Genomic DNA, 25,038 nt, shown 5'->3' with positions numbered 1-25,038 from the left:
ACTGGTCTTTACATACCTAGAGATACCTTGCATATGAAATACTTGGAGGGACAACTCACATGATTGGAGAACTGTCATAGAAGGGTATAAACTGGTCAGGAAGAACAGGTGGGGGAGAAAACATGGAGGAGTTGCACTGTATGTAAGAGAGCAGTATGACTGCTCAGAGGTCCAGTATAAAGTGGAAGAAAAGCCTGTTGAGGGTCTTTGGGTTAAGTTTAGAGACGGGAGCAACAACGGTGATGTCTGCTATAGACTAGCAAATCAGGTGGTGAAGTAGACCACAGGCCCTGGTTCTCATGGGGGACTTTAATCACTCTGACATCTGTTGGGAGACCAATAAAGCAGTACACAGACAATCCAGGAGATTTTTGTAGAAAATAGGGGATAACTTCCTGGTACAAGTACTGAATGAACTAACCATGTGTAACTTGACCTGCTGCTCACAGACAAGAAGGAATTAGTAGGAGAAGCAGATGTAAGTGTCAACCTGGGAAGCAGTGATCATGAGATGGTTGTTTTCAGGATCCTGACCAAAGGAAGAAAGGAGAGCAGCAAAATACAAACCCTGAACTTCAGAAAAGCAGGGGACTCCCTCAGGGGACTGGGCTGGATCCCCTGGGATGCTAACATGAAGGGGAAAGGAATCCAGGAGAGCTGACTGTATGTTAAAGAAACCTTATTGCAGTCATAGGAACAAACCGTCCGGATGCACAGGCAGGGGGAGAGGGAGGAGTTGGGGGCCAGAGGCAGAGGACAACTCCCCTGGTCCAGAAAAGTCTCTTGTTCAGGACTAGTCAGGGCTCAACGTTGCCAGACCAGAGAGATCCAACCTGTAGATCTACTGCCCAGGGCCAAAGATTTAATCCTAATCTTGAACCTAAATATTAACTGACACTTCTTGCTCTGGGTTTCCCTCTACAAGACTGAGAGCTTAATTTGACCCATCATCTGTAACCAGATCTGCCTATGGTAGTGAGAGGGCAAAAAGGGCAATTGCACAGCAGCTCTGTGGAATGAAGGGGGTCTGGGGCTTGCCCTGACCTGATTCTTTTAAATAGTACTACTGTAGCATCATGGCAGCAGCTGAGGAGAGCCCCAGAGCTCAGATCCATTGAGCAGCAGGGCAAGAGAACAAAAGAACATAAGAAGGGCCACACTGGGTCAGACCAAAGGTCCAGCTAGCCTAGTATCTTGGCTTACGACACTGGCAAATTCCAGATGCCCCAGAGGGAGTGAACAGAACAGTTAATCATCAAGTGATCCCTCTCCTGTCACCCATTTCCAGCCTCTGACAAACAGAGTCTAGGGACACCATTCCTACTCATCCTGGCTAATAAGGACAGTAGTCCAGAGTTCCCTGCCACCCCATGCTGGAGTTTAAACCCCACGCTGAGATTAGGGAAGGGGGCAGGAATTCCATGCCACTTTGAACTCTTGCCCAGATCCATAGAGTGGCCAGGCAGGGTGAGGGGAGCAGAGAGAGCGGGGAGGGAAGAGCCGGGCTGGGAACAGAGAGTGGGGGAGCAAGGCTGGGAAGAGAAGATGGTAGACAAGCTCTGGGAGTAAAGCCAGGTATGGGACTGCAGAGAGCGAGGGCCCAAGGGAGTTGAGGAGCCGAGCTGTGGAGGGAAAAGAGCAGAAAGGTGCAAGCAGGGGTAGGCAGGGATGCTTGGGAGAAAGGAGCTGAGGGGGTGGCACAGGACCACTGTGGGGCAGAGCTAGGCTGGGGATGGCTGAGGGGTGGGGAGGAGTAGAGCAAGGAAGGAGGGTGGGAGGGGAACCTCCAGGGAGGTGGGGATGGGGCAGCGATGGACCAGACAGTGTTCTGATTAAGGGGTGGTGCTTGGGGTTTCTCTGCATAGGGAAGGGGGTGACTTGTGACTCTTTTCAAGGGTGGAGTATAGGGAGTCCATAATGTGTTATCCTGGGGCCTGGAATTCCTGTTAGCAGGAATATTATATATATATTTTATATATTTTAGAATGCATCTGTCTGTCTCTGAGTGTACGTCTACACTTGCTCCCTATCTCGAGATAGGGATGCAAATGTAGGCGACCAAAATTGCTAATGAAGCGGGGATTTAACTATCCCACGCTTCATTAGCATAATCTCACCCCCGCGCTATTCTAATCACCAGATGATTCAAACCAGGAAGTGCGCTCCGGGCCGCGTTAGTTCAAATCAAACCCCTTGGTTCGAACTAACATTACTCCTCAAAAAATTCTCAGTTCTATCCTTGGTTTTGCAGGGTCTCTCCCCCAGTCTCATTACCTATGGCTTCTCACAGCCCTCCACTCCTTGTTCCCCCTTCTGGTGTCACCCAGTGCTGGCCCCACTTACACCCTGCAATATCTTTTAACTGAGCCTGCTGAGCTCTGATTGGCTGCTTCCTTTCCAGGCAGGCCTTCACAGCTCCTATTCCTGAAGGCGGGGTATGATAGGACTACAGGGCCTTCAGCAGGGGGCAAAAAGGAGCTGATACGCCCTAACACACTTCCTCATTCAATCTGATTTTATTCTAGCTGTGGTAGAATTAACAGTATGTGGAACCTATGTGCATTCTTATGTTAATATAGAGAGCCTGAAAAATCAGTCTATATAAATCTTCCATATAAGTTTGACTCCCAGAAAATGGGGAATGCTGTGGAGAAAAAAAATTATTGAACATACATACAAATGAATCTAGGGGGTTAACAACTAAGTGGGGTGTTTAACTGTGATTAAACATTTTCCTGGAAATGCCTTCTATGGCCTGGCATAATCACAGGGAAAGTCTAAACTTAAGCATTTGCCATTCATGCAGGATTTCCTATGACTAATGGCAGTAGTATTCAAAACTTTTAATTTAAACTGTGTGTGTTATTGATAGATAGGAACTTACCATTTAACATTTCTTATTTGAAAATGAGTACAAACCATTCTGATTTACAAATTTATTTGCTATCCATGATATGACAGCTTAAAGCAAGTAACAGATGAACTTTAAGTGGTGTACATTGGTAATAACTGCCAGATTTTTTACACAACTCTTCCATATTTGGATGGGATTCACAGGAAGCTTGTACAGGAAAGCCTTTTCCTTTCTTAATTTTGAAAGTTCTGTTAGATGGAAATTATGCCAGCATGGGGAAGGGGAGGAGGAGAAGAGGAAGGAACAACATTCTGCTACTGGCACTGGGATATTTGCATAACTGACAATCATATATGTGACAGTTCCACCCCCATACTTTATGAAAATTGGCATATGAAATTTACATATGCATATCTCAAAGGTGCTGTAGAAAAAAACCTCATATAACCTATCGATTTTAATGTTATAATCTGCTAAATCTGTATATCCTATTTTTGTGCATGTATCATTCTTGTATGCAAAGTTTAAATTAGGAAGTGTAGAACTGTTTATAATTTTAAATGTGCTAATGAGAGCCACTACTGGTGCTTCCAAAGCCTAATGACTTGATAATCACCTCAACAACTTGTAAACAACCTTTTTTGGCATGTGAGCCCAAGCCATGGTTAGTGCTAGAAAGACATACGACCTGAAATCCATTTTGAATCCAGTGTTTTTCCATGGGAAGGGGGGGGCGGGGGATATCAAACAAATGATTCCCATCCTGGGAGAGAGTCTGTTTAAGCAATGGGAAGTTATCAGCTCTTTGACTTCAGGTGGCTTCTGAAATTGCCTGACACACTCTGAGGTTTCATCTACATGGCAAAATCTTCCCACAAAAAATATGCTAATGAGAGACTCATTTGCATGAGTCACAATCTCATTAGCATATTTGCTGCCATTTCTTTTTGTGCAAGGGGTTTTTGCGCAAAAAGAAGCAGTGTGGATGGGGCTTTTTTGCGCAAAAAACCCTGTTTTATGCCTCTCCTGGGAGTCCCATATTAGCATATTTTTTGCCGGAAGATCTCGCCATGAAGACATAGCCTTAGAGGGGAAAAAAAGAACTTTAAAGAGAGCTAGAGACCCAAGCCAGAGTAAAAGAGTTTGTCTCTGATTTGAAGATTATGCCTGAAATAAGAACAGCTCTTTAGGGTATGAATCTGCATGCAACAAGTTTTTTAGTGAATTAGAAAGAAATAACTATACATTTCTTTTCATTTTAATTTAGTAACTTACTTTAATCTGTCTGTTTTTACTTGCAATCACTTAAATCCTACTGTTTGTACATAATAAAAACACTTCTGTTTACTATCAGGCCCAGTGTAAATAAGTGTTACCTGGGGAGAGCAACTTCTGTGCATCTCTCTCTTTCATTGATAAAGAGAGTTTGCCTAATGAGATTTCACTATGTAAATGTTTTACACAGAGTGATTCATTTATTTGGGGGTTTGATCCCCTTTGGGGGTTGGTTTCCTCGGTGCTGTACCCTAAAACTTTGTCCTCACAGAGAAGAAGTGGTTCAGTGTCCGCATTGAGCTGCAAGGGATGGTAACCCAACTCTGTGCTTAGTCTGGGGGAGACCAGAGGATCTGGCCCAGCAGCACAGGCTGATGGGGGCCCCCAGAAAGCAAAAAGGCAGGTGTCAGTTAATACAGGTTGGACTTCAGCACCCTGGGGACCTGAGCAGTCCCAAAGGAGGGAATTTGCCTGGCCAGGCAACATCGGCCCCTCTACTGACAGACTCCGGGCTCTGTCAGCAGATCACCATGCTCCCCTGCCCCAGGGCCACCAGGCTCCATGGCTAGCCCAGGGGTCCCGCTGAGGCTACGTGGCCAGCTGCTCCCTGCCACTGGCTTCCTGGGGCTCTCTGGTCCAGGGGTTTTTTGGTCCAGCAACATGCATGGCACTGCTAAGCCAGGCCAGAGAGTCCCGGTCTAGAGAGGCTCTACTTGTAGTTAGCAAAACAGAACATAACAGAATGCAGATTGAAGATGATTCACCTGATGAAGAACATTCTATAATTAATTTAGGATTAGAAAGATTAAAAAAAAACAAGTAAAAGCTCAATATAAAGCTCACTGATAAATGCAAATCATTAAGATCTAATCTGCCAATGATGGCAGTTTTCAAGTATCTAAAAGGGTGTTACAAGGAGGGAGAAAAATTTTTCTCCTTGACCTCTGATGGTAGGACAAGAAGCAATGGGCCTAAATTACAGCAAGGAAGATTTAAGTTGGACATCAGGAAAAACCTCCTAACTGTCTGGGCGTTAAACACTGGAATAAATTGCCTGTGGAGGTTGTGAAATCTTCATCAGTGGAGATATTTAAGAGAAGGTTGGACATCCATTAAGGATGATCAGATGGTACTTGATCCTGCCATGAGGGCAGGGGACTGGACCTGATGCCCTCTTGAGGTCCCTTCCAGTTCTAGGATTCTAGGATTCTATAATACTATTTCTGTAAGCCATCTCCGACACAGGTAAGGATTTACGAACCCTGTTGAGAGTTTAATCTAACTTGTACAGGCAGCCCCTGGCTTGCGATGCGATCGGTTCTTGGGGAAGCATCGCAAGTTGGGGACATTGTAACTTGAACCCTTATTTATGATAGGCGTCATGCGCCGTCATAAATGCGGGCTGAGGACATAAGTCGGGGGTTTTCGGCCCCTTCTGCACTCACAAAAATGGTTGTAAGTGCAGGGGGTCGCAACTGGGGCTGTCGCATCTTGGGGGTTTCTTGTATTGCAATATCTTGCAATGTTTGGCAGCTTCAAATGAAAATACAGTAACTCCTCACTTAAAGTCATCCCCGCCCAGCCTGTCACCCCCAGTCCCATCAGCCCCCCTCCTTGGTTGCAGCCCTGTTTTTTTGGCTCCCCTCTGGCTGCTGGAGGAGGGTCAAGGTTGAGCTAGGATGCAGTGTGGGGGGAGGGCGGGCAGCAGCAGCTCTTCACTGTACTCCAGGGCCCCAAGTCTTCGGGACCCAGCAGGGAACCACCACCTTTGCCTGGCCCATGCTCAGGCTGCCATCTGCCTGGTGCGCCAGCCTTGAAACCCCCTCTCCCACAAGATTACGCGCCAGCACCAGGTTCCTGTGGGGGAGGGGGAAGAGGAGGAAACCCTGAGGCTCCGCACTGGATTTGGCTTGTGGGGAAGCACATGCGCTGCTGTGAGGAGGGGAGAAGAGGGGAGGGGAAGAGCTGGGGCGCAGACCTCCATGGCGCACAGCCCTCCTCCTTCTATCTCCATTCCCTTCTATCTCCATTCCCTAACGCCTCTCCCTGCCTCCATTCCTATATCCCGCTCATCCCCCCCAACATTCCCCGTTACCACACCACCCATCCTCACATACACCCGATCCCCCTTCCTCCCTCCCTACACACACCCTGCCCCCTTCCACAAACAGGCAACCTAACCAGCAAGGAAACAGCACCAGGGGGTTGGCAGCTGCTCCAAACACTGCTGGGCTATCCCTTTTTGACACTTCAGGGGACGATGGTTGGGGATGAATTAGTCCTTTGACTAGAGCCATGTGGAGTCCATTGGGGGGTGGAGCAGCATGTGGGGGAGGGCATTAACTACTGGCCCATGTAGCGTGGAGTCCATGGGGGATGGGAGGGACAAAGGCCTGACGGGGGCGGTGTGGTGGAAGGAGTGGGCTATCTCCTCGACTTGTGCTGTGCAGAGGAGTACGGTCCGGGTGCGGGATTAACTCACAGCCCATGCAATGCCCAGCATGCTCCATGCTTTGTGGGACTGGACTAGGAGTCCAGTTCAACGGAGGAGGCAGAGGGCCAACCTTCACCCCTTCACCCACTAGCAACCCGCTGCCAAGGGTATGTGGGGGGACACAGGAACCTCTGCGAGTTCTGAGCTACTCTAGGCTGTGGTGCATCTCTGCTCAGGGCCCGATCCTGTGGTGCCACCCTGGCTCGCTGAGAGAGAAGTGGAAGCCTCAGCTCCCTCTGTTCTTCTCAAGCAGCTCCTGGCTGCGAACGGAGGTGCTCAGGACCGAGCAGGCAGAAGGAGGCTGTGAAGCGGCTGCCACACACAAAGTCAGGCTGCCCTGCTTCCCAGCCACCTGCTCCCCAACCCAGCCCCACTGTTGCCCGCTCCAAAGCAGCCCAAGGTGCTATGGGACAGACAATTCTCCACCTCAGCCCCGCTTCTCAACTGTGCCCGGGAGAGGCTGCATGTCTTGCGGCTCCACGGAGGAAGATGGAGGGAAGGGCTGAGGGTGGAGGGAGAGGATGCAGAGTGATGCATGACATCACTTCCACCCTCCCGCAGGAAAAGATTTCTTTAATATAGAGAGATTTAATAAATTTATTTAATAACATTTTTAAAACATACATTTTACGCCTTTTATCTGGCCAAAAAATCTCCAGAACCTCCCCCCTTTACATTAATTCTTATTGGAAAATTGGATTCACTTAACATCATTTTGCTTAAAGTAGCATTTTTCAAGAACATAATATAACATTAAGAGAGGAGTTACTGTATTGAGGTCTTATTGAGTTAATCATGAAAATGAATAATACAGCTACAATGATATCACCTCCCATTATTTAAAGTTATATTACATCTAGGAAGGTGAAAGTAACAGTGATATTTAACTGAAGAAACACAGAGAAGAAGAGACAGGACTTATCAAAGTTGAAGCTCTAGTAGTTCAAGAAGGAACTCGCTTTCTTGCTCCAGAATAATTTTTTTATTCTGGCAGTGAAATCCCACTATCAGACTAACATATTACAATTTAACTCCTTTGTACTTAATTTGGAATTCCTAAAAGTCACCGATGGGGATATTAGCATAGAGTATATGGACATGCCCCATACTTGGAGACAAAGGGCATTATTCATCCAGAGCACAGGGACCCCAGCGGCAGGAAATCTAAGTAAATGGAACAAAAAACAGGACTGGGTAGCACTTTAAAGACTAACAAGAGATTGCAAAAGGTGCCTGCCAATAATCATCTGCCTGAAGCCCCCAAGATAACAAAGAAGAGAATTTGAAAGCGTGTGTGTCTTGTATGTGTTAAAGGCTGGAATGGCTACCTGAGGAAGAGAAACACAATTCAGTGACAGAGTGAAAAGGACATAGGTACACAAACAAACAAAGGGTTGAATCCCCTGCTGGGGTAAATGAGCATATCTTTGTGGAACTTCATGGAGACATGACAATTTAGGCCAACTTGGGGATCAGGGCCAAAAGATTCAGAGCAAAACATTTCTTATTTTTTTAAATGTAAAGAGAATTTATTGCTAGTGAAATGTGCCAGATTAACAATCTGGAGCCTAAATTCTTCCTTTGTCCACAAAGCAAGTACAGCACAGACAGCAGTATATAAATGTTTGCTTTGGGAAGAGCCACATCTACAGGAGTGGAAATTAGTTCAGATTTCATGCCAATTTAGGTTCCAGTCCAACTAAGCACTTAGTTACACATGTAACTGTAGGCATATACGTAGTTTCTCTGACTTGCACAGGACTGCTACATGCTAAGTTATACATGTGCTTAAGTACTTTGCAAAATCAGGACCACGGGCCTCAGCCTTTAGGACTGATAACAAAGGTGTATGGTACATTTTTATAATGTGGCCCTCCAACTCATTTCACATAATTATTTATTGGTTGGGAAATGAATTTATTAAAACCACAGAAGTAGATCATTTGAAAGTGAAATGTCTTAAGTTTCACTTATGACTAAAATGGGCACCCCCAGTTTTGCTCATAAAAGCTCTTTTGTTTTGAAATACAATGCTCACAAGATTTAAAGCAAGGCATAGCGTATACAAATAGCTGAAGGTTTATTGATATAACATATGTTGCATCTCAAATGTGTAGTATGAATAAAGGATTTTTACACACACTGAGGTGAAAACCCAGACCTAACATATAGCAACATGAAATGGGAATTAGCAAACTACATGGGTACAGGATGGAGCGAAGGGGGCCTGCAGATATCACACTCCCCAAATGTGTTCTGCACTGACAGCAGCCGTGTGCTTCTGATTACAAAATTTCCAGGAGTATCATTCTTATGTTCCCAGCTGCACAATGCATCCCTCTCTCCTTAGAAGAGTTACAGACACATTTCTCCCCAGATTACTTCCCCTTCTTATCAATCCCCAAAATGTATAACTGTCTTTTCTACAATCTTGCAAGTACATTCTCTCACAGCCCTTTGATCTTCAGTCAGCTCCACTGAAAAGTTGGTTAGATGCCTGTACGAGTGGGCTCTGAGAAGGGTGGGGGTGGAATGGAGGAGTCTGAAATGAAAGCTAGTTCCTTAAATGAGTGTGCAAGTGAATTACAAAAAGATAGAAACAGAACAGACACCTGGGGCTTGCCTTTCCTTGGCTGTATGAATCATGGTTTGAATGGAAACTGGAATAGGAAGGCAGAATGGCTCCGGAACAAACAGCACTGCTGGTGTGTCACAGGTGCGGAGGAACAGAAAAGAATGTTTTGGGATGTGCCAAAGAAAGCAAACACCATGTTTCTGGAGGACCTGTCAGGATTTAGTGCTTCAGGGAAGCCATCCAATCCACAAAGGTATTTTTCACTGAGTCAAACTAGCAGCTAGGAGGAATGGCTGAGGCCATGAACTCTCAATCACATAATTATCTCATAGCCAGGGACAAAAAGCGGAAGAAGTCTTGAAGGGTCTCATGCCCCCCAAACATCATTGGGGGAGAAGCAAGGAGACAGCAGCCGACAGGAAGAGCTGCCCTGGGTTCTGTATTTTGGGGAAACAGAGGACTAGCAGAGGGCCTGGCATGAGCAGTAGGGGACACCCTCCCTTCACTGACTGGTGGAGGCAGAGGGAAGCGGAGTGATCCAGCTCCAGCCTATTCTGCTCCACCAGCTCCCAGCCACATTTCTCTGCTTCCCACTGCCAGCGAGTGCAAGGAGACCCAATCTTTGCTGCTGGCATGAGGCCCTCTGCTAATCCCCTAGGGTGGAGGTGGAGTGGGGCAGGATGGGAAGAGACAGGGTTTGGGAGTGGAGTGGGAGTGTAGCAGGGCCTTCCCTGGGCTAGGGCTGGCATGGGGGAGTGGTCATCTGGCTGGTGCCCCCCTTGTGTTCCTCCCCAGCAGTTGCCACTGCTTACAGCACATGCTCAAGTTCACCAGCAAAAAAGTACATGTTTAAAGTTAAGCATATGCTAAAGTCTCATCAAAGTCACTGGAAATAAAATGTGTGCATTGACTTTCATTGAATTAAAGGATCTTCTTAAAGTTAAACATATTTGTAGGTGGTTTGCTGAACTGGTGCCTTTCTGAAGGGGAGATGCATGCACATCTAGGGAGACTCATAGAAAAATAATAAAGTTAGCTAAAGTTAGAGGAATTAGCAAGAAAGAATAGAGGAAGCAGCTTAGAGAGATCCTGGAGTAAGAGAGAGAGACCAACAAGTGAAAGAACCAATTCTCTATGGCATGGGCAAGTGCTCTGGTGTTTAAGCAATTTTTTGAAATGGAATGAAATCTACTCACTGTATATTCAATTTATATATAGTGTTAATGGACTAAATACAAATCAGACCAACCATTTTGCAGAGATGAATTTCCTAATATTGTTACAGTAAAACTGAATGTTTCCACTGTAACAACCATAAACTGAATGCAATTGAAAGGTAAAAAGTGATAATCATTAGACCAAAAATGGACATAAATGAGGGAAGAGAGAAAACTAGCTTAAACAGATGGGAGAACCAGCGAAATGAAACAATTTAAAATTGGTTTTCTCTAAAAGAAGGAAGAAAAATATTATGAGTTTATTAAGACACAGAATTACTGTAACAAAGTATTGAATTAGTTCCCAGGGGAATCTAAATTATGTATGCAACCAGAATGTGTTACAGATAGGATGACTTACAAAAATTGGTTTGGATATTTTATGTTGATGAAGATTTGAATATAAAGAAAATATTGGAATGCAGATTTGATTTTAACAAAGAGGGAGGAACTGGTTGAGAATTTGAAAGGCAGCTTGGGTGAAAGTGATTATGAAATGATAGAGTTCATGATTCTAAGGAATGGTAAGAGGGAGAACAGCAAAATAAAGATAATGGGTTTCAAGAAGACAGACTTTAGCAAACTCAGGGAGTTGGTAGACATGTTGAAAAAGAAAAACAATTGAAAACAGTTGGCAGATTTCCAAAGGGACATTATTAAGAGTGCAAGAGCAAACTACTCCATTGTGCAGGCAAAAGTTATCCTGATTAGAGGACTAAACATATTCTTGCAAAAAGTTCTATTTTTTAATTATAACTACTCTCTGAAAAGCATCTGTCAAATTAAGGTAACGAGTAACAAATTAAGAATCTACAATGTGTACTAGCAATCAATAACAGCTCAGAGGGAGGAAAAGAACTTTGGACTGTATAAAGGTAAACTAATAGAGACATGATATAAAGCTAGAATATTAGAAATTATCCATAAAACTAGGGGCCTGAAAAAGAGAGGGATTGACAGCAACAACAAGAAAAAATGAATTGCCTTTTTATGAGTCCTAAGGGTGTATAGTCACCAGAGGAGAACAATTACAGAAGTCACTTATTTCAACCCACTAATATGATGATCTAGTGAGAAACAGTTGATTCTGTCTTTAAAGTCTATTTATCCACTTATGTAAGTGAAGCATCTTTCTGCCTTGGTGGTATTACTGGAATCTAAGACATGCTGCCATTATACTGTAGCTGAAGAGTTAGTGACTTTTTTAGGCTAATTATGAAACCATATTTCTTACCAGAATGAATAATGATGTTGTGGTTGTCTACATTTAGTTCAGAAAGTCTTGCAACTGTATTTCTTCAGCTTCTGAAAAGAAAATCCAGCTGTGGAACTAATAAAAATGCTTTCAGATTCTTCTGACAGAATAAATAAAGCTTGTGTACAATTTACTGTAAATGGATTTCCTCCAGAGAGAGGCAAAAACAGAGTGGTAGGGGAGAGAAATGGACATAGTTCTATTGTGTTGGCAGGGCTTTGTTTAGGTAAATGCCTGCACTGCATCCAATATTTGATATTTAACTGTAATAACTTAATAAATAATAGTAATTAAAACTGTCTTACAGTGTGACAAAACATTATTTCCTTTTAAAGTTACGTTAAATTGGTTTAGGAAAAATTGCTATGGGCATTTTATAATCACAAAGGCTCAAATTCTGCTTGCTAACTGGAGTAAACCTAGAACAGCTCCATTTATTTTGCTGGAATTGCTCTGGATTTACAGATCAGAATGTGACCAAAAGCTTTTTATGCAAGTTGTTTAGCTTAATTTTGCGTCTCTTTTAGGAATGAACATTTATAGAAAGGTCAGCCTTAAGAATTTAAGAAATCCCAGAAGGAACATGGTCTTACAATGTTAAAACAGAGAGCTCTTATAAAATATTTCCTTATGTAAAATTTCATTGACAAAGTGTACATTCCTTACTCAAAATCACAAGAGTTTATTTGACTTAAGATCACCACTCCTAATTAACACTTCTAACACTGAGGCTGTGCATTTTCTATAGCTAGACAAATAAAAACCTTAACCAGCGAATCCTTGGTTAAACCCCTAGTTATTTAAAACAATGTTATGTCTCCAATTTATGTTTATTAATTAATTCCCTTGATTATCCAAATGTATTAGTGATGTTGAGATAAATGGCATGGGTGCTGTATCTATTATATGCTGTCTATTCTACAAAAGATATGTTTTTAATAAACACTTGGCATTTGTTTCACTTAACTGAAATTAAAACACACATTGGGAAACATTAATAACACAATTTCACTCACTGTTGATATTTTTATGTTTGGCTTTTCCATCAGTTTTATCAGGAAAATGCCCTAGAGAATGTAAGAAGGTTTTGAAAGTCATTTGGTTACATTACATTTAATTTTAACAGAAGACAGTAACCACAGCTGGGGGCTCTGGACCTTGGATGATTAATTATAGAGCACCATGCCAGGTTCTGCCTACTAAAACATGGTTGATAGAGACACAGTGTCCTCTGCTGGTCACTTCCAAGTGAAACAGCATTTACCATAATGTTGATTTAACATGCTGCAAGGTATAGATTTATTTGCTTTCACTTAAAAACATTAAGAATACTAAAGGATGTGTCCCCCGCTTGCTACGCTTGCCAACCCCCCTTTCTTTGGTTGCTTTTGCGCCCAGAGAGTCTGTTAATCTTGCTCTGAATCTAGCTGTATGATCCATGGCCCCAAGTCACTCAGGGTATGTCTACACTACAAAGTTAATTCAAATTAACTTTAATAGCGGCTACACAAACCGCTAGTTTGAATTTTTGGCTACATTACTTGTGCCAGTTGCAAGCCTGCCAGCGCCCTGCGCCTGGCACGGCATGAGCCAGCCACCCGCTGCCACCCAGCCGTCCGCCTCTTCCCAGGACCAGGCTGGCGGCTCACAGGAGCCTGCCCAGGGCCGCAAGAGATGGGCGCCCACCTGGTCTAGTGCGGAGATCATAGACCTCATCGAGGTTTGGGGGGAGGCCTCCAACGTCCACAATCTCCGCACTAGGCACAGGAAAGCAGCTGTTTAGGGCAGGATAGCTGCTAGCCTGGCCACCAAAGGCCACATGCAAACCCAGGAGCAAGTTTGCATGAAAATCAAGTTGGTCCAGTGAGACCCCCGACCCTGAGCTTAGAACATAAGAACCTAAGAATGGCCGTAGTGGGTCAGACCAAAGGTCCATCTAGCCCAGTAGCCTGTCTGCCGACAGCAGCCAGCACCAAGTACCCCAGAGGGGATGGACCGAAGACAATGACCAAGCGATTTGTCTCGTGCCATCCATCTCCAACCTTCCACAAACTGAGGCCAGGGACACCATTCCTACCCCCTGGCTAATAGCACTCCATGGACCCAACCTCCATTAATTTATCTAACTTCTCTTTAATCTCTGTTATAGTTCTAGCCTTCACAGCCTCCTGTGGCAAGGAGTTCCACAGGTTGACTATGTGCTGTGTGAAGAAGAACTTTCTTTTATTAGTTTTAAGCCTGCTACCCATTAATTTCATTTGGTGTCCTCTAGTCCTTCTATTATGGGAACTAATAAATAACTTTTCTTTATTCACCCTTTCCACACTACTCATGATTTTATAGACCTCTATCATATCCCCCCTCAGTCTCCTCTTTTCTAAGCTGAAAAGTCCCAGTCTCTTTAGCCTCTCTTCATATGGGACCTGTTCCAAACCCCTAATCATTGTAGTTGCCCTTTTCTGAACCTTTTCCAAGGCCAAAATATCTTTTTTGAGGTGAGGAGACCACATCCGTACACAGTACTGAAGATATGACATGCCATAGTTTTATACTTTCCCTCCTCCTTCTTCCCCTGGCTTCCCCCTTCCAGCTCCCTCCTCCCAGGTTTCCCCCTCCCCTCTTCCACGTTCTCTCTTCCCCTCTCCCACCTCCTTTTCCTAGTCTGCCCAGAGGTTAATCTCCCCCCCCCCAGTTTTGTTAAATAAAGAGAGTTTCTATTTTTGAACACACGTGTCCTTTATTTTTTACATCAGGAAGGGGGGCTAGGGAGGAGTAAGTGGAAGGAAGTGAGGGAGGAATGGGACACGAGCCCCTGTTGGGGAGGACTGGGGTGGCTCTGTGGGGTCCTCAGGGTTGAAGCTCTCCTGCAGGGCCTCCTGGATCCTGACAGCCCCCCGATTGACCCCGTCCCGGAAGGCAGCCTGCGGCAAGTGCAGCCGGGCTGATGGCCGAGGGCTGTGATGTGCCGAGTGTGGGCACTCAGGGCACTCTAAGATAGGATTGCTTTGCTGTCCCTCATCGAGTTAGACAAGCAAGCAGGGAACCCTGAGAACTGTCTGTCCGGGGTGGGGGTCGGGTCCCTGTAAGCACAACGCTCGGCTAGCCTGAGGCAGCAGCTCCACGCTCTAAATCCTAACCTGATGCCCTGCCGGCACTGGTTCCGGCCAGCCTTAACTTCGGTTCACGGTCCACTCAATGTGGACATGCTATTTCGAATTAGCAAAACTCTAATTCTAATTAGTTTTTAGGTCTAGATGCACTAATTCGGATTATCTTATTTCGAATTAACTAATTTGAATTAAGTTAGTTTGAATTAGTACTGTAGTGTAGACATACCCTCACCTTTCTCCACTCCTGTCTACCACACTCCTGGACAGGCCCCTATATCTGAAGCTCTCGTCCCATCCCACCCGCTCGTGCACTTAAATTGCCAGCCAGTTCCCCCTGCCTGCACCCTTCCCGCTCCTGCCCCAACCACCAATAATATAGTCCATGACCCACAGCTCACCCCGCTCTTTCCATCCCTATCCCACCTCCATTCCTACACCAACCTGCTCTCCCTAACCCCTCCCCTACCCACCCTACACTGTCTATCCCTACTCCTACCTCCTTCCTCCATATTCCTACACCCCCATCCTTCCCTAACCCCTCTTCCTCCGTACCCCCACAGTGCCCCTCCCCCTGCCTCCATTGCTATATCCCCCTCACCCGCACCATTCTCCCTCACCACATCACTCATCCCCACATACACTGTTATCCCCTTTCCTTCCTCCCTACACACACTCTGCCTCCTCCCACGAACAGGCAACCTAACCACCAAAGAAATGTGTATGCAGGAATTTCTCTGGGGGGGATGCTCTGGGTGCTGTGACAGCAGGATCAGGGCAGTTGCCTGGAGAGAAGAGGCAGAAAAGGTGACAAGGCTGGGGTGCTATGAAGTGGGAAAGGGGGATGTCTGTGGGCAGAGGAAATGGAAAGGAGGCAAAGAAAGAGGCTGGAGGGAGGGGCAGAGAGTAGGGGGTTCCTTTGGAATGCCAGGTTGAAAAAGGGGGATGGGAGTCTGTGAAGGGGCAGGAGAGGGGCCGAGGACACACATGGAGGATGGAAAGAGGGCCAGGGAGCCATGCAGTGGGGGGGGGGGGGGGGGGTCTCTGGGAACCAACATGCAGAGGCAAGCGTCTCACTCCCCCCTCCAGCTAGCCTGCCCCCACTCAGCCCATGTTGGCAGCCACTCCGAATGCTTCTGGGCTTCCCCTCTGTGATGCCTCAGGGGCTGCTAGACTGCAGCAGCGGTTCCACCAGGGGGGCTTGGCTCTGGTACTGCCACTCATGGTGTGGTGAAGGATGGGGTGGCAGGTGGCCAGGGATGCGGAGCCTGCCTCTGTTCCTGGCACAAAGGGGCCATGCCCCGAGCCTCGCTCCAGCTGAAGCAGCTCCCTGGGCTAGAGGGCTGAGAGCCCACACTGAGAGTGTGCTGGCAGTGAGCCAAAGCTTAGTCCGCCCCACGCATTGGTCGCACACCACAGGCAGCCGCCAGAAGGGGACATGGTGCCGTGGTTGCTTCCCACGAGTAGGGGGGTACCCAGGCTCGTCCAGCATGCAGCCAGTGCCTCCCCTTAGACACCAGGCCCCACATGGCATCTCCAGTGGGCCTGTTCCCACGTGGTACCTCAGGCCCTCTGGCTGCTGGGAAGGCCCTCAAAGTCCCCAGGTCCAGCTGCCCCAGAGCCTCTACCGGGGGTCTTCCCTCCGAGCAATGGTGGCAGTGCTGCTGCAGCCCCATTCCCTACAGCAGGCTGATCCAGAGCGGTACCCAGGCCCTAGATAGAGTCATTCCCACCCCTGGACACTGTTTGGGGACCAGCAAAGCCTCCTGGCAGCCCCAGCTTGGGCAGATTCCGCCTCCCAAGGGTCCTGCCCATTCAGCTCTGGCCGCAGCCTTTCGGGAGGCGGAATCTGCCCTGGCCTCTACTGACTTTAAGAGAGTCAGGATTTTATTCTCAGATTTTGTTTCCAATTCTGCTTCTGACCTTGAGTGTGGCTTGGGCATGTCATGTCATCTCTCAGCCTCAGTTTCCAAATCTACAAAATTGGAACCATGATCCCTGCCTCCCTCTGCAGAGTACCCTGAAATATATGGATAAAAAGTATTAAGAGCTAAAGTCAATGGGACTACTCCTTAAATTAAGCACCTTAAGTGTTTTCAGGTTTGGGGCCTTATTACTTTTGTTCTAGACATAACACACTGAATCACACCTTGATCCAGCTGTTTGTCAAACACATTGCTAGAAAATTATCTGTTGAGCATTGCAAGGTCATTAATTTTGGTTTAAAAAAAGGTAGAGTTAAAAGGTTTATACCAGCACGGGAAATAGAAGGCAATCTAGTTTTCTCCCTCCCTGAAAAATCTGACAACAACCAAATCAGTGTCCTGAATCAGAATCAGGCCTTTCAGAATGCCACAGTGCAGAAATCTAAGGAACCGATGACCCAAATTTGACATATGGACCCAAATTTACTGATGAATAAAGTCCTAAGAAATAAATTAGGAAGACTTGAAATTTAGTCATGAGTTAAACATCAGGTTATATTAAATGTGGCATTAGTATGTGATAACTAAAATATTTTAATGTTTTTATGATCTTGAAATTATAAAACAAATTTGAAATGGTTGTTATTTCTAAACGCTCACTTTTTTGGTTGGTGTTTTGTTATTATTTTAAGTCTTGCACGTTTTGGAGTTTTCCCCTACGTAGCTACCAGTGTGTACAATTGCATCTAATGTTACATGAAGGCTAAAGTAATTATAGCAACAGTAACTATGTTGCTGATTTTCTTTTATCACATTTAACAAATAGATCACATTGCCACCAACAAAAAGCAAACAAAAAAGTTTATATCCCAAGACAAACCTGGTAAACAAAGAATAGCAGCTTAACTACCAACTGCAGAAAAGCAGTTTTTCCTCTCTAATTTCACAGCCATGTTAGACAGAATGCATTTATTATTCTGATTTGTGTTTTGTTATATTACTCAGCTCTACTTGCCGCTAAAGAATAGCAAAGAGGATCAAAAAACTTCTAACAAAGATGCAAAATTAAAGGTGAGGAGTTTTGGATTTCTTTCCCAATATTCTTCAGTGATTTCTAATTCAAGTACTGTTGTTGGTACAGTGATTCTTTATGAAAGAATTTGTGAAATAATGTGATCCTGCTCTGCTGCTCCATAGTCAGGTTCAACTTCAAATGATAACTGAAGCCATTTTTTGAGAAGTTACTCATATGATTATGTATTCAAATAGCTTGTTTACAAATCCATATGCCATAGACGTTCTAAAGACAAAAAAGGAGGAACTGGTAGAAGGCATAAACAACCCAGACCATCTTCTTAATTGGCTGATAAACAATGGTATTTTTACCCCAGAGAAAAAAATGGTTATGTCCTACTACAGAACACGAATAGCAAAGAACTCCCGGGTTTTGGATAGCCTGATTTCTCAAGGTGAGCGAGCTTGCAGGCTATTTTTTTATCCATGTCTAAAACAATTGGAGCCAAATCTATATAACAGTGTAAAAAAATATGTCAGTGATGTCAATGAAAGTATTGGAGATACTAGAAGACAATTGGTAGGTTATCTACTTGAAAATGACAGGGAATGGACTGAAACAATCACTGAACAACACCAGGAGAAGAAAAATATTCCGAGACAAATTTTATCAAAGCACAAAAGAGCACTTAAAGAGAAAGTTAAACAAACACCAAATTTACTTGCAGGAAAACTCAAGAAAGACTATTCTAAGGCTGTTAGTATCTTTGATGCAGCTACTAAAGGTGATCTTCCTGATCTCAAGAATGTATTGAAGAAGAATGATATTAATGCAGTAAACTCTTCAAATGAAACACTTCTGCATATTGCAGCTGCTAATGGCCATGCCACAATAATTGAATATTTAATTAACAAAGGTGCTGAATTAGATGTAAAGGACAAAAAAGGAAGAACACCACTGCACAGGGCTGCTGAAAAAGGCCAGGATGATGCAGTGGATGTGCTTCTCCAAGCTGGTACCTACATATACAGTTTGGATAAAGAAGCTAAGACCCCACTTCATTTGGCTGCTCAGAATGACCACATTCACATACTGAAGAGGATCCTGAAAGAAGAAGTAAGATGCTACAAGAACCGGCAAAACTTCTTACACATGGCAGCCCTCAAAGATGAGAGCAATCTGGCACAAATGCTTTTAAAGAATGGTGCCACAGTTGATGCAAAGGATGAGAAGGGACAGACTGCTTTGGGTTATGCCATTTCCCAGGGATCTGAGGAAACCGTAAAGGTATTGCTAGAAGCAGGAGCCAGTATTGACTGGTACATCATCGATGTAGCCTGCAACAAAAACAAACAATCCATATTAAAAATGCTGTTGGAATATTCTAAAGGACTGTCCCCTGACACGATGGAGTCAGCTCTGTTTAAAGCTGTACAGAAGAACCTGCACGGCATTGTCGTAGCTTTACTAGACAAAGGCACAGATATAAATGCCCACAATGAAATGCAATACACACCTTTACTCATGGCATGTGAAATGGGTAAAACAGAGACTGCAGAAGTTCTCATTGTAAAGGGAGCTAGTTTGGAGGAGAAGATGCCCAACTCAAACACAGTTTTACACTTGGCAGTTCAAACTGGTGCAGTCTCCATTACAAATCTGCTTCTCCGCAAAGGAATGAATGCTAATATCACAAGCCAGGGAAAGCAAACCCCAATCCATGTTGCTGCACTTCACAATAAGGAATCAATAGTTGACATTTTAATCAATGCTGGGGCCAAAATTAATGCTGTCACTAAGGAATTAGTCACTCCCTTGCATATTGCAAGCCAAAGAGGTAATGTTGATGTGGCTCGACAGCTGCTACACCACCAAGCCAATGTTAATGTAAAAGATAAGCACTCAAAGACACCCTTACATCTTGCTGCCGAACAGGGAGATCATGAAATGGTGCAGCTGCTTCTTAGTTTTAAGGCTGATCCTTATGCAATGGACAAGGAGAAAAAGACCCCACTTCACACTGCAGCTATGGGAGGTCATCTCAATATAGTGAAAGTTCTCTTAGCCCAGAAGGCCAGATTTGGAGTTAAAGATATGGATGGCTGCACACCAATGCACTATGCGATCATCAAAGGAAATGCAGAAATAGTACAGATCCTTTTGACAGCAGGGAAGAATAAAAATATTGATGATAAAAATATTTGGAGAAAGACTCCACTGCATCTTGCAGCAGAACATGGACACAGTGACTTGATTAATTTGTTGTTGAGCAATGGATCGGCCATTAATGCTTTAGACAACAACAAGGATACCCCATTGCACTGTGCTTGCAAGGCTGGTCATTTTAACTCTGTAAACTTACTTGTCAGCTGGTCTCACAGAGAAAAAGCAAATTTACACGCCACTAATAGTGTCAAAAAGACTCCACTGCAAGTAGCAGAATGTAGTGCAACTGATAGTCAAGCTCAGGTTGTAACACTTTTGAAAAAGAAAATGTTAATAAAATTAAATTGTGAGGAGAAATAAATTAAAATATTTAAGTGCAGGATTACAATTTCACACAATATGGATATATAGACTATTACTAGAACCCTGCACATTCATGGATATCCACAGCTTATTTTTGTGAATATGGATGTGGATACAAATATTTATCTAGAACTATGCAAATCTGCATATATCCACGAAATATGTGAACTAGTCGACTACACGATAAGCAAATGCTTATCAGTCAGTCAACACAGTAGTCGACTAGTTGCTTCCTCCTGACCTTGTTGCCTCTAGCAGAAAGAGGCAGCAAGGGGGAGGGCGGAACAGGAGGCTGCGTCAAATTGGCAGCACCGCATGGAGTCCAGTGTCTGCCACTTTGAAACACGGCATGCAGCTCAGGGCCAGCTAGGGAGTCCCCAGCTGGCCCTGGGTTCCATGTGACGCTGTCACTTTGAAACGCTGCATGGAGCCTGACACTGGGCTCTCCATGGTGTTTCAAAGGCATGGAGCCCAGGGTCAGCTGGGAACTCAGAGTCCCCAGCAGACCATGAGCTCCATGAGGTACTGCTGTTTTGAAACACCTTGGGGAGCATGGGGCCAGTGTGGGACTGCTTGAGTCCCCCACTGGCCCTGTGCTTCCCGCAGCACTTTCCCTGGGGCTGTTGCTACACTTCAAAGGCAGAGGCACCCTTAGTGACTAATTGAATAGTCAATGCAAATTGCATCGACCATTCAATTAGCCAATTAATCTAAATTTAACATCCATAATCCACGGCTCATTTTTGCAGATGCAGATATGGATGCTAACAGTCAGAGGTGGTGTGTGTGCGTATCCCATTGTTGATTTACTGCATGTTGACAGTGCTCGATTTTAATACGAATCTCATCATATTTGGTGTCTTTCTTAGAGTCCCAGCTTGAAGAGTCAAGTAAGCACAAAAAAACCCTCATTAATATCTTAAAAATAAATGTTCTAGCCTTTGCTGTTTAAAAATAAAGCTTGAACATGTGAACATTACTGCTTCAAAAAATCAGAATGAAAATAAGAATCCCACATTTATTTATTTTTTTTAATTTCATGACATTTAAGATGAACTATCAAGATTTTCTGGAGCCTGACCCAAGATTTCTGAATGGTTGTTGTTAGCCAGTAATGGTTGGGGTTAGTAAAAAAGTGCTAAATAATTAAATTCAATATTAACCAGTATATTTAATTAAAATATCCTATGTTATAAACAACAAAAATTATAAAATTAATTTTCATTTTACATGCATAGTTGCCATTTGTTTACTTTTTTGCTTTTCTCAAGATGGACAATGAAAACACTCTTGTCAGTTTGAAATGTCTTTCAGGCTAACATGTTCTAGCACAAAACTGCAATGTTTACATTGTATTGTATGCAGTCAAGTGTTCAATAATGTTATTTCTTCCAGTAGATTTTTCTGTAAAATTAACATATTTGTATTGGTTGGTAGTTGTGTAACAACTTTTTAACAGAATCAAATCTGAAGTCATATTTCATCTAATAAAGACCCTTACCCTTACTGTATTTTGCCATCTCCATCATTATCACTGTTGATCTAATTAGCAGAAAGGGTAAAGGGTCTCTTATGAAGATGAAAAACAGATCTGGACTGGAACACCAAGGCCATCTGAAAAAAAATCATCCAGGGTTCAAAATTCAAATAGCCAGAGGAAAGAGGCTTCATGCAGCCAGAACTCCTTAAATTAAATTAAATCAAAAAGGCTTCTCAAAGCTTCACTTCCAGTGGAAGTGAAAGGGCTCCTTGTGCCAGATTTTTATTCCCAGACAACAGGGGCATTTCATAGCCAAGGTTCATAATCTCAGCCCAGGGTGAGTGAAGTCTTTGATCTTCCCACATCACAAGACTCCTTCGAGATCACTCTCCTTGGGATGTAGTAATTCACTCTAGCTCAGCCAACCCACCATGTTCCCCTCTTGGCTGGGTTCAGTGGCAATCCCTACAATAAAGGTAGACAGCCGAAATGTTTTTTCATTTTCAATTCAGAGAAGACAATGCTAAATGTTTTTACTGGTCAGGAACTCCCAATTTGTATTACAAGCTGATGCCTGCACAAATCCAAACCTAATACAGTAAAACTCCGATGGTCCGGCACTCCTGATGGTCTGGCACCATCAGGAACCCGGAAGTGCTCTGGGCAGCCAGACCATTGGAGCTGCTCTGCCCCCAGCTTCTCCTATTCAGCCACTGCTAAAACTGACCAGCGGCTAAATCGGGGAAGCCGGAGGCAGAGCAGCTGGGGCGCTGCCGGGTAGGTCCCCTAGCGCTGCCCCTCGGGGCTGCGGGACCAACTGGGCAGCACCCCAGGTGTCCCCTATTCAGCCGCTGCTGAAACTGACCAGCGGCTGACTACAGGAAGCCCAAGGCAGAGCTGCTCTGCCCCAGGCTTCCTGGAATCAGCCGCTGATCAGTTTCAGCAGCAGCTGACTTGGGGACACTTGAGGTAGAGCAGCTGGGGTGCTGCCAGGTTGGTCCCCACAGCGCCGAGGTGCGGCGCTGCGGAGACCAACCTGGCAGCGCCCCAGCTGCTCTGTCCCAGGCGTCCAGATTCAGCCGCTGTTGAAACTGACCAGCAGCGGCTGAATCAGGGACGCCTGGGGCAGAGCCGGACTATTGGAAGGGGGGGCTATGAGGGGTCTAGGGTGGCATCCTCCCATCCCAGACCCCACATAGCCCCCCCTTCCGATAGTCCGGCATATCTGATAATCTGGCACCCCCTGGGTCCCAAAGCCCCAAAAACTTGACAGCTGTCTACACTAGCCGCTTGAATTTCCGCAAGAACACTGACAATCTCATGTAAGAAATCAGTGCTTCTTGTGGAAATACTATGCTGCTCCCGTTCGGGCAAAAGTCCTTTTGCGCAAAAGCTTTTGCGCAAAAGGGCCAGTGTAGACAGCTCAGATTTGTTTTGCGCAAAAAAGCCCTGATCGCGAAAATGGTGATCGGGGCTTTCTTGTGCAAAAGCGTGTCTAGATTGGCAAGGACGCTTTTCCACAAAAACTGCTTTTGCGGAAAAGCGTCCGTTCCAATCTAGACGCTCTTTTCCGCAAATGATTTTAACGGAAAACTTTTCAGTTAAAAGCATTTACGGAAAATCATGCCAGTCTAGACGTAGCCGCCATGTCTTAATCTGTTTCTCTGCGTACCTGTCCCTTAGTTCTGGGCACACAACTGAGAAGCAGTTCCAAATCCCATATGTGCACGGTTGGATAATGATTGGGAAAGGATGGAACAATTTGCACCACTGAAACAATATTGACGTAGACACTTTAGATAACTGCAGGAATACATTTTATTGATAGAGGGGCTGCTTTACATTGTCACTACTATTCATTTTTATATTGTATTAGAAGCAGGTCATGGAACAGGACTTCTCTGTGCATGCTCCTTTACAAATGCCTATCTCAGAAGTTTGCACTACTCTAATTATATCCACTGGAAATAACATAGACCAGAGCAGTTCCTAAACCTGCCAGAAGCCTAATTTACTTCCAAGACTTTGACACTTTCATCACAGTGATGACTCTGATTTAGGATTCAAACAGCTCCAAGTGGAGCATTGGTGAACTGCACTGTGTGCTCTGCAGTCACTGTTTCTATTGTGCAGCACTTCTACCCAGTGCCTGCAGTCAGCAAGATGTGGCAGAGGTAGGGAGAAGACTGGGATGGTGAACTGGGAGGAGACCTATTTTGAAAGGAGGCCATTGTTGGATGTTCAGTTGGGGATGAACATCTTAGGGTGGGCTGAAGACGACGGTATGGGGGGGCAGTTAGCAACAAAGCTGTGCTGCTGCACCTCGTTCTGCCCCTCTCTTTCCCCCTCCCCATGGCATTTACCCCTCTCTTCCGACTCTTGTTGGTATTTGCCCCTCTGATCTCCTCTCTTTCCCCCGCCCTGGGTATTTACCCTTTTCTCCCTCCTCCCCTGAGTATTTGCCCTTCTCCCCAGGGTATTTCCCCTTCTCCCCTCTCTCCCCCCCCCCATGGTATTTGCTCTTCTCCCCCCTCTCCCCCCCATGGTATTTGCCCTTCTCCCCCCTCTCCCCCCATGGTATTTGCCCTTCTTCCCTCTCTCCCCCCCATGGTATTTGCCCTTCTCCCCCCTCCCCCCCCCATGGTATTTGACCATCTTCCCCCTCTCCCCCCCCCATGGTATTTGCCCTTCTCCCGCCTCTCCCCCCCATGGTATTTGCCCTTCTCCCCTCTCTCCCCCCCATGGTATTTGCCCATCTCTCCCCTCTCCCCCCCATGGTATTTGCCCATCTTCCCCCTCTCCCCCCCATGGTATTTGCCCATCTCCCCCCTCTCCCCCCCATGGTATTTGCCCTTCTCCCCCCATGGTATTTGCCCTTCTCCCCCCTCTCCCCCCCATGGTATTTGCCCTTCTTCCCTCTCTCCCCCCCATGGTATTTGCCCTTCTCCCCCCTCTCCCCCCCCATGGTATTTGCCCTTCTCCCGCCTCTCCCCCCCATGGTATTTGCCCTTCTTCCCTCTCTCCCCCCCATGGTATTTGCCCTTCTCCCCCCTATGGTATTTGCCCTTCTCCCCCCTCTCCCCCCCATGGTATTTGCCCTTCTCCCGCCTCTCCCCCCCATGGTATTTGCCCATCTCTCCCCTCTCCCCCCCATGGTATTTGCCCATCTTCCCCCTCTCCCCCCCATGGTATTTGCCCATCTCCCCCCTCTCCCCCCCCCATGGTATTTGCCCTTCTTCCCTCTCTCCCCCCCCATGGTATTTGCCCTTCTCCCCCCTCTCCCCCCCATGGTATTTGCCCTTCTCCCCCCTC

General features: G+C 45.4%; 1 long non-coding RNA gene across 2 annotated transcripts in view; it reads right to left on the bottom strand.

Moving 5' to 3' along the window:
- Positions 1–25,038, bottom strand: part of LOC142830552 (uncharacterized) — a 30,656-nt gene that overhangs the window by 4,053 nt on the left and 1,565 nt on the right. The window contains exons 2-4 of one of the 2 annotated variants that reach the window (XR_012905870.1): positions 21,748–21,860; positions 16,701–16,797; positions 11,650–11,720 (exon numbers count right to left, since the gene is read on the bottom strand). This is a non-coding gene — a long non-coding RNA (uncharacterized LOC142830552). The other variant, XR_012905869.1, reaches the window with a different exon arrangement.

The sequence above is a fragment of the Pelodiscus sinensis genome, chromosome 9 (genome assembly GCF_049634645.1).
Source record: "Pelodiscus sinensis isolate JC-2024 chromosome 9, ASM4963464v1, whole genome shotgun sequence".
Taxonomy (NCBI): Eukaryota; Metazoa; Chordata; order Testudines; family Trionychidae; genus Pelodiscus; species Pelodiscus sinensis.
Note: the sequence above shows the minus strand (reverse complement) of the source record. Positions and strands in the feature narration are given on the sequence as shown.